Source organism: Octodon degus, unplaced genomic scaffold (assembly GCF_000260255.1).
Source record: "Octodon degus isolate 3935 unplaced genomic scaffold, OctDeg1.0 scaffold00273, whole genome shotgun sequence".
Taxonomy (NCBI): domain Eukaryota; kingdom Metazoa; phylum Chordata; class Mammalia; order Rodentia; family Octodontidae; genus Octodon; species Octodon degus.
In genome coordinates, this window is record NW_004524849.1 from 966,751 (window position 1) to 976,310 (window position 9,560).

Here is a 9,560-nt window from a genome sequence, read left to right on the forward strand (position 1 = left end):
TATATATATATAGAGAGAGAGAGAGAGAGAGAGAGAGAGATCTACATAACAGGATTTGAGGCAGTATCTAATGTTTTGGGTCAGTGCTTCAGCTCTGATGTGTAATATTTTACGTCTTGAGATGTCTTAGCCTCTTTCTTGAGGCTCAATCCCAGCTGACAGTGTGGAGTGTGGCTTTCCCTCCTGAGAAGTTCACACATGCTTCTTGGGAGTTACAGGCAGGGCAACACTGACCTGTCATCTTGCTTCAAAGATTACACATCTGCATCTCAGTTAGACCTATTTTCATGCTTAAAGCCAACTAGGGGGATAATGAAAAGTCCTAGCCAGCTCTGTACATAGTAATACATGGAAACAGGGTCAGGCTTAGCCAAATTGGAGACAAAATGCTCTTCTTTCAAGGAGTTGTCCAAGTGGTCCTCCACAATATTTAAAGTAGAAAGAAGTCTCATCACTTTCAGTTTATGGACCAACTACTGATGACAGGTCTATTCCTTCCCATCTTGATAAATGTATATAAATAAAAACATGTAAAAAATAAATTTATCTTTTATATCATGCTTTTTTACTTAGTATCATATCATGGCATTTTCCTATATCATTAAGTACTCTAAAAATAGAATATACATTGCTAGTTAGTATTTTTCATATAACTGTAGCATTTAATTGTTTTCCTCTTAATTATTCTAAATAATTTGATGAATGTTTTGTGAATAAATTTCATTCTTTTTAGTGTCAATTATGATAAGTCATAGTATTAGGTCAAACATTGTCGAATTGCTTCCTAGAAAAGTTTACTACTATCAGATTTTCTCCTAGTGGTATTTATCACACTATTGCCAATTTAAGAAATGAGTATTGGTATATTTTTGTTGTTATAATGTGTACCCTTTCTGTTCCTAGTGAGGATGAACATATTTCACATGCTCATTGAACTGTAGTATTGATTCTTGCAAATGTTCTTGATCCTTTATCTGTTTTTTGAGGATATCCATATTGTTTTGGAAAATATTGTCACATTTCTTGTGCATATTGGTTTATAAAGCTTCTGACTATGCTGATATTTTAATTCTACCAAAGTTTACACTTTGTGCAGTTCAATCTTTACCTTACAGTTAATTTTTTTCTTTTTTATTTAGTACAATTAAGTGTTCCTATATTTTCTTCTATTTTATATCGTTTCATTGTTTACACTTAATTTTGTTCAGCCAGCAAAACAGACAAATAAGAAACACATTGATGTAAATTACTGGAGTAAAATATATTTTCACTTTTCAGAATCTAATTTGTCATATCTTCGGTATTTATTATGACCTCCCATTTAGAAGTATTTTAGCTCTGTCTTCTTCAACCCAGATTGTTTCAGTCACTGCTATATTTAATACACCTTGTATTTTAAGGACTGAAAACTATAAACTGAAAGCTGTAGTGTTCCTGTTCTAATCCTGTCCTGGGTAGAAAATATTTTAAGACCATCAGGATAGAACTTGGCTTCATGCATGTCACCATTATCCTAGTGGCTAATGTCCTTGCAGTAACTCCGGTACCACATCCCCACCCTGTTGTAGATTTCTCCTAATGTCTGCCTTATTAGCTTAATCCAAATGTTTGCTTCAGTTTCTTCCTTAGTACTCTTTTCCTAATGCAACTGAATTTCTGCCCTTGAAGCTCACTAGTCCTTGGAATAGTTTTCTTCCAGGAAGCTGGGTTTAACGTTTGGCAAGGGACCTATCTTTTGGTAAACTAACACTGTTTCCTGTTGCTCGATCTGACACCTTTTTTCCTTGGATTTTTTCCCCTGGCTCTTTTACCAAACCAGGTCTCTCTGATTATCAAAATTTGCTGAAGCCAATCCTAAATTCTCAGTGTTTTAAATATTATATCCTTAATCTTGTTGACTCATGGATGACACACTGCTGATATCAGATAGTAATGCAAATTACTATTTCAATCCACCCATAGAAAATCTGCAGTTTGATTAGGCTAAAATGTTTTGGGAATTGTACCAAGAGACCCCTTCAGTGCCTTTATTATTATGTTTAAAAGCTGGCTTAGATGTACAGTGCACTATATATAATGCTCTGATAATTACCTTTTAGGAAAGCAAAGATCTTAAGATAAAGGCAGCAAAATAGGAACTTCCAGATTGCTGTACTGAACCTCTCTTCCTATGCACCCTCTGCTATATTTATTTTAGCCAGAATTACAGAAATAGCACATCATTATTATCTTTTAGAGAGCCTGGCAACCAGAGATGTTGATATATAATGAAGGGAATTCTGGAGTCTCCTTTTATTGGTAACTTTCCACTGTCAATTAACTTTGCTTAGGGAAAGTTGCTCAATGAAGTCTTCACTTTTTAAAATTTTTTATGTATTTATTTATTTTTGGTACCAGGTATCAAACTCAGGACCTTGCACTTGCCAGAGAGGCAATTGTGCCACTGAGCTATCTCCCTGGCCCAAGTGTTCACTTTTTTGAAGGTCTTTTGGGCTTCTTTGATCATCCTCATCTGAAGATGAAGCAGGGAATCCTTGCTCCCTTTTGGGCTCTTATAGAATTCATGATATACTGTGTCCATTTGTCATTGATCACAGGTTATCTAGTATCGTTAACTTTTGGTGTCTGTTCCTTTTTTGGCCTGACAAGGCTGAGGTGTGTCCTGTGTCACTCAGTGCCTACTTTAGTGACCTTGACTAGTTCTCAAGCCAAGTGCCTTAAGACTTGTTTCCCCAGCAGCCCATGTCCTTACTCCCTACTCCTTTTGCTTCTATGTTTTGCTTGAGAAGAACACGTTGCTCTCTGTGGAGAAGATGACTGGCATGGAGAATTAGAGGTCTGAGAAACCCAGCCTTGTGTGACCTTGAACTGAGGCCCTAGGGGTGGGATAGGTTAGGGTGAGCATCCCCAGCCCTCCTCAGTTTGTCTGAAAGAACCACACTGGCAGCAGTCTGCTCTCATTTCACCCAACCAGGATTTAGCAAGTACTGTTCAAGCACAGTTTTCACTGGAGGAATTGGAAAATAGAGTTGGCCCTTAACAATCTGTATTCAATCTGTTAGCAGCTAAAAACAAACGTTAGTGGTTATAGTTACCATCGTTTTCTCTCCAGGCTTGGACCAGATTCCAGGTATTACAGGAGATGGTCCATTTTATTTTTCTTTGCCCTGTGAAGTCCCCGGCCCTGTTTCAAGAAGATTTGGAGGTCAACTGTGTGATAAAGTTTCTCCTCCTACATCAGTTCAGGACTCTTTTTACAGTTAGTTCACTTGAACTTTGCTGTCCAGAGTTAGAAAGACCTTGCTGAGGTGTGGCTGCCTCTAAGAACACTGTTGAATTGGTGCCATGGTAACGTTTGCAAAGTAGCTACTGCTAGGATACAGCTCTGCCACTTATTACTTTATTTGCATATGAAACCACCTGTTCCAAAGATGAAAATATACATGACTGCATATTCCAGTCCAGATTAAAGGGTGGTAGCTGCCAGTTTAAATTGAGCATATTAGGATTTTTCTTTATGTGGCTGTAAGAACCAAGTCTGAGGCTCTCTTTCCAGCACTCTTCTTGGCCCAGAGTAGTGCAGGCATGGTGTGTGGACAAGATCTGGTGGGACTGTGGCCTGTGTAGATGCGAGAGCTTCTCCTAGGGGGATGACTTGACTTATTGAGAAACAAGTCGAACTAATAGGTCGACAGGTCCTGAAGAGGGGGGAGCTCTTAGTTCTTTCCACATCTGAGTTTTTGACGTTGGCAACTTCTTGCCCCCAGAAGTTCCCTGGAGAATGCTTGCTGTTGGAGTGTATATGATTTGCTTTAGTTTTACTCCTGGACCAGTGGTTTCCTTTGCTCTGTGGTGGATGTAAGAACAGCTTCTCTGGCTGCATTCTTTTCTTGTGCCTCCCTTCATCCCTCACCATTTCCTAAACACCAGTAGTGCTGATAGTTGCCATTCATTGTCTGTCTTTCTTTCTTTCTTTCTTTCTTTCTTTCTTTCTTTCTTTCTTTCTTTCTTTCTTTCTTTCTTTCTTTCTTTCATACTGGGGCTTGAAGCTAGAACCTTTGGACTGAATTGCCTCCCTCCCCTATTTTATTTTGAGACAGGATCTTGGTAAATTGCTAAATTGCCTGGCTGGGCTCAAATTTGTGATCTTCCTGCCTCAGCTTCCCCAAGTGCTAAGATTACAGGCATGCTCCGTGAAGTCCAGCTTACCATGCTTACTCTAGATCATTCCTTCATTCCTCATCCTCAGGCAGCTTGAAGGAGTGAGTGGTGATTGATATTGTATATTTCTATTAGTGACTACCAACAGTTCTTGAGCATATTTACTCTTAAAAGTAACCCCCAGGAGTAATGAGCCCCGGGAAGGCACCTTCTGCCTTCCTGCAGTGCAGCTGCCCTCGCCTTGCCTCCATTGCCAGACTTCAACAGCCACTATGGCAACTGCCCTCCCTTGTTGGGGGCTCCTGCTGGGCTTTGTGCTTAATTTTGGTCCCTGTGCTCTCTGAGGGCTTCAGGGGTACTCATTAACTCATCAGCTGGTAGTTTAGCATGTTCACCTTCCTTCATGCTGTCTTTGTTTCTTGTTCTGTCACCTCTCTTCTTCACTCTGTGCCCCTGTATCTCACCCCACAAAGAACTGCTAGCGTGGAGAGTTGAAATGATAACAAAGGCTGGTGAGGCTGGGGGTGTGGGGTGGGTGGGGTGGGGAAGGAACCCTTCTACACTACTGATGGAAATGCAAATTAGTTCCACTACCATTATGGAAATCACTGTGGAGTTCAAAAAACAGAACCGTTTCTCAAAACAGTTTCTCAAAAAACTGAAACTAGAAATTCCATTTGACTCAGCTATCCTTCCTCTAGGAATCTTTCCAAAAGAGTTAAAGACATCATATTATAGTGATACATGCATATCTGTGTGTATAGCTGCATCGTTCATAATAGCTAAGGCTTGGAAGTGGCCTATGTGTATAACAGCAGGTAGGTGAATAAGTAAAATGTATTTATACCCATTTGAGGCCTACTGCTCTGCCATAAAGATAAAGTTGACTCATTTATAGGTAAATGGGTACATCTGGGGACCATAATGTTGTGAAACAAATCTGACACACAAGCTTAAATGTCACATGCTTTCTCTTCTATGAGCAACCCAAAGCATAAATAAAGAGAACAATGCAAATTAGATAATGAGAAGTAAGGAGATAGAGCCCTTTCAAAGGGGAAGGGGATAAAGAGATGGAGGAAGAGTAGAGGGAAGGGATAGGGGAATGGAAAAAGGAATGAAGATGTGTTGTGTACGTGTACCTCCTCCACACAAGGAATGAGGAATGTAAACATTTGTGCTGTTAGGACTGGGTTCAGAGATGACTGAGGGAGAAGGGAGGGAAGGGAAAGATGAGGAAGAAAGGAGCCACGATGCAGCATTGTGTTCATGCACCAACTCCCACAGGAATGTAAACATGTACTGCAAACTTGTACTAAAAAGAAGAAAAAGAAAAAAGGATGGTGGTTAAGAAGTTAAAAGAAATCGAGATATTTCTTTAAATAGTATTACTGTAAGCTGTCCTGCCCAGGCATGGTCGTGTGTACCTATGATTCCAGCACACTGGGACTGAGATAGGAGGATTACAAGTTTGAGCCTAGCTGGAACAATTCAGCAATTTAATGAGGTTCTGTCTCCAGAAAGAATTTTTTTTTTTTTTTTTTTAAAGATGAGGGATGTAGCACAGTGTGAAGGCTCTGGGCTAAATTCCCAGTACGTGAAAAATGCACAAACCAAACAACCCTCTTTAGATAGCATTGCAGGAAACAACTGGCTATCTGACGGATTCCAGTGAGGGTAGGAAAAGACAGAACATGACTTCATATTCTGTAGCATTGCCCAAGGTTTATTGTGCACCTTCACTGGGGTGGGCACTTAGTAAAAGGTGCAGTAACAAAAGGTTAAACCTTACATCAAGAAATGAGAAAAATGAACCCCAGTACACTCTCCTTTAAACCAATTGCATTTTGGGTGTATATTTTGTTTTTTGAGACAGAGTCTTGATGTTTGGTTCAGGCTGGTCTTGAACTTGCTATGTAACCCAGGTCAGCCTTGAACTCACAAACTTCCCACCTTAGCCTCTTGAGTTCTGGATTTTAGGATGATTGTAGGGATAAGCAACTCAAGTAGCCAAAACTAAAAAAAAAGTAATCATTGCATGATAATTGTCCATAATTATGGGGCAAAATCTGCTATTTCAGTATACATGCACATTGTATAATAATCAGATCAAGGTAAGTGGGATAACCATGACCTCAAACATTTAAAATTTATTTGGGTTGGGAATATTCAAAATCCCCATTACTATCCCCCCATGCAGTGCCAGCTATTGAACATAGGGCCTTCACACTGAGCTACATCTCAGCTTTAAACAAAATGTTTTGAGAAAGGTTTTCATCGAGTTTTCCAGGCTAGGCTCCAATTTGTGATCTTCCTGCCTCAGCCTTCTAGAGTGCTGGAATTACAGACATGTACCACCAGTAACTATTTTGAAAAACACAGCTGCCATTAACCATAGTTACTCTACTGTAGAACCTCAGAAATTACTTCTTCCAGACACTTATACTTGTTTATGACCTCACTATTCTTTATCCTCCAGTGCCCTTCCCAGACTTTGGTAAGTACGATTTTAATCTCTACTCCCACAAAATCAACCACGTAAGCTTCTGCTTATGCAAGAATATATATTTATCTTCTGGGGCTTAACTTTACTTCACTTAGCATAGTATCCTCTGGTCCCATACATGTTGCTGCAAATAATAGGATTTCATTCTTTTTAAAGGCTGAATAATATGCCACTGTGTAATAAATCATACCCCATTGTGTCTCTCCATTGTCCCTTGGAAGACATCTATGTTGATGTTATACCTTCACTATTGTACATAGTGCTGAAAGTAAACTTGTGAATGAAGATGTCGCTGACGTGCTAATTTAATTTCCTTTGGGTGTGCACCCAGTAGCAGCATTGATGGACATTTTATTTGTTGTTTTGTTTTGGGAATTGAACTCAGGACCTTGTGCGTGCCAGCAGTATCCCTGGCCCCACATTGCTGGACCTTTTGGTGGTTCTATTTCAAAGTTTTCACGAAACCTACATATTGCTTTCTCTGATTATTATTTTACATTCCAGCCATCAAGAGGGTTCCCTGTTCTCCATATCCCTGCCAACATATGTTATTTTTTTCTCTTTAATAGTAACCATTCTGGGGCTGGTGAGATGGCTCAGTGGTCTAAAGCACCTACTTAGAACAAGCTTAGCAAAGCCCAGGGACCCGGTTCAATCCCCCAGCACCACATGCCAGCCAGCCCCGCCCCCTGGTGGGCTGAGCTGGCCACACACACATAAATAAATAAATAAAATTAAAAAAAAAAATAGTAACCATTCTAACTAGAGTGAGATGACTGTGATTCATCGTGGTTTGAATTTTCTGGTTGATTAGTGATGTTAAGCATTTTTGTATGTGCTTGTTGGCTGTTTGTATTTCTTTCTTGAAGGATTTTTTTTTTTTTTGTCCTCTTAGGATGTGTTACGGACAGGTCTGGTAAGGCATGAGGATCTGGGATTGAACCACAGAATTCTGAGCCTGTTTCGCTTAAGCAGGAACTTAAACAAGTGAGCTACTGGGCAGGCCCCCTGTATTTCTTTCTTGAGATGTCTGTATTTGTACATCTTCTAAATATAAGATGGGCAAATATATTTGCTCATCTAAAAATTGGGTAACTATTACTGGTCTTTGTAATCCAGTTCAGTTTCTTATATAGTCTGGATATTTGTCTCTTGTCAGATAAGTAGTTTACAAATATATTCTCCTGTTCTACAGGTTGCCTTTTGCCCACGTTTGCTTTCATTGCCTGTGTATGCAGGGTCATATCCAGAAATCTTTGCTCAGATCAATATCTTGAAGCATTTCCCCTAGCTTTTCTTTCAGAGCTTACATAGTTTAGGATCTTACATTTAAGTATTTGATCCATTTTGAGTTTATTTTTGTACATAGTTGCCACATTTTATAAAGGTTTTCTCTCAGTTGCAGGAAGACTTTAAAGAGGGTCGACTCTGCAAAGTTCTTGTTAGGTTGAGCAGAATAACTTTCAAAACTGAATTTTTTCATTGCACAAGGGACAAAGAGCTTTGATCACAGTTCCTGTTCATAGATTTCACTGTGAAAATAGCAACAGAAAAGCATATGGCTTCTGAAAGAGACTCCTTTCTTTTGTCTTCTTTTACTAAGCTGTGTTTCATTTTTGTTCAGGTGACTTATGATGTGTATTGTTGATATAAAACTATTCAATGATAATAAAGATACACAAAGACAAAATTCTCCTGAAATATATCTACAATTTAAAAAAAAAATGTCTGAAATGGGGGAAAAGGGGAAAGGATGAAGGCAAGGAGAAAGGAAAAAAAGTGTGTGTGTGTGCGCGCACACAAACAAGATAAGATAGATACACTACTTCTTTTTCCTGTATTTTAGGGGACGGTCTATAGGGTGTTCAGGGTCTCACTACTAGATCGGACTCCTAGTGATCCGCCTGTTTACAGCCTCCCAAGAGCTGGGATTGCAGGTGGTTGCCACCATGCCCAGTCTCAATTGTGGGCCGGCATGGCAGGCTGAGGGCTCACACCCCCACCCCCCTGCACCTGCTTGCAGGCGCTTTAACCTGCTGAGCTATTTGGCCAGCCCAGGATAGATATACTACTAATTGCTGTTAGCTCACTGAAAGGATAGGTAAAGGCCTATATTGTTGATTGGTTTTTCATGCCTATATCTTGTATTATAAGCAACTACTTTGAAGATAAGAGTACACAATGTACTGGACATTCTTACTATCTTACAGTCTTGTTTTGAATTTTATACTGTTGATTTATTTGTTTTTCATTTTAAAATTAAAAAATGTTACTGAATTTAACACTTCAGTAAATTATTAATTGGTGTTCTGCACCCACAATTTGAGATCTATCCAAAGTAGTTTGTGTGTTGCTAGTTTACAGCATATAGGGAATCTTTTTCTGATGGAAGGAAGTAAAATAATTTATATTTTATTGCTAGAATTTTTAACTTTTACTTGAACATGCTGTGTTTAATTACATACTTTGTTGTGGTTTGCTTAACACTCTGAATAATAATGCCCAGATTTATGTATCAGTAACAAACTACCTAAAAATGGCACTGAATTTAAGAAGGAAGCATGAAATGAGGAAGGTGAGCAGGTTTAATATATTTGAAGGAACTCGCTAGGTAAGGAGATGAGAAAGATAGGAGGTGTTGGGGTTGAGGAAAGAGAAGGAAGCAAAGCAGGGATCTTCTAGTTTGGGGTTATAAGACGCATGGCCACAGGGTGGCAGCACAGTCTCAACAGCAGGGGATGGCCTGTTAGAGCCCTACTTCTGCCTTTCAAAATTCCTTCTGGTTGATACCTTCTATTATCCTAGGAAACAATGGCAAAAGTTTAAAATTAAAGGTGACTCCTAAAATTTAGGGTAAGCAAAAGGTGAAGGCATCATCTTTATTTTTGTATAG

At 39.2% G+C, this 9,560-nt stretch overlaps 2 protein-coding genes across 2 annotated transcripts in view; one reads left to right on the forward strand and one right to left on the reverse strand.

Moving 5' to 3' along the window:
- Apobec4 (apolipoprotein B mRNA editing enzyme catalytic polypeptide like 4) overlaps window positions 1-3,288 on the reverse strand; it is a 6,039-nt gene extending 2,751 nt beyond the window's left edge. The window contains exon 1 of the mRNA XM_004649101.3: window positions 3,096-3,288. The gene's annotated coding sequence lies outside the window, so the exon portion shown is untranslated. The remainder of the gene's footprint in view (window positions 1-3,095) is intronic.
- Window positions 1-9,560, forward strand: part of Rgl1 (ral guanine nucleotide dissociation stimulator like 1) — a 291,802-nt gene that overhangs the window by 10,443 nt on the left and 271,799 nt on the right. The gene's annotated exons all lie outside the window — the stretch shown is intronic.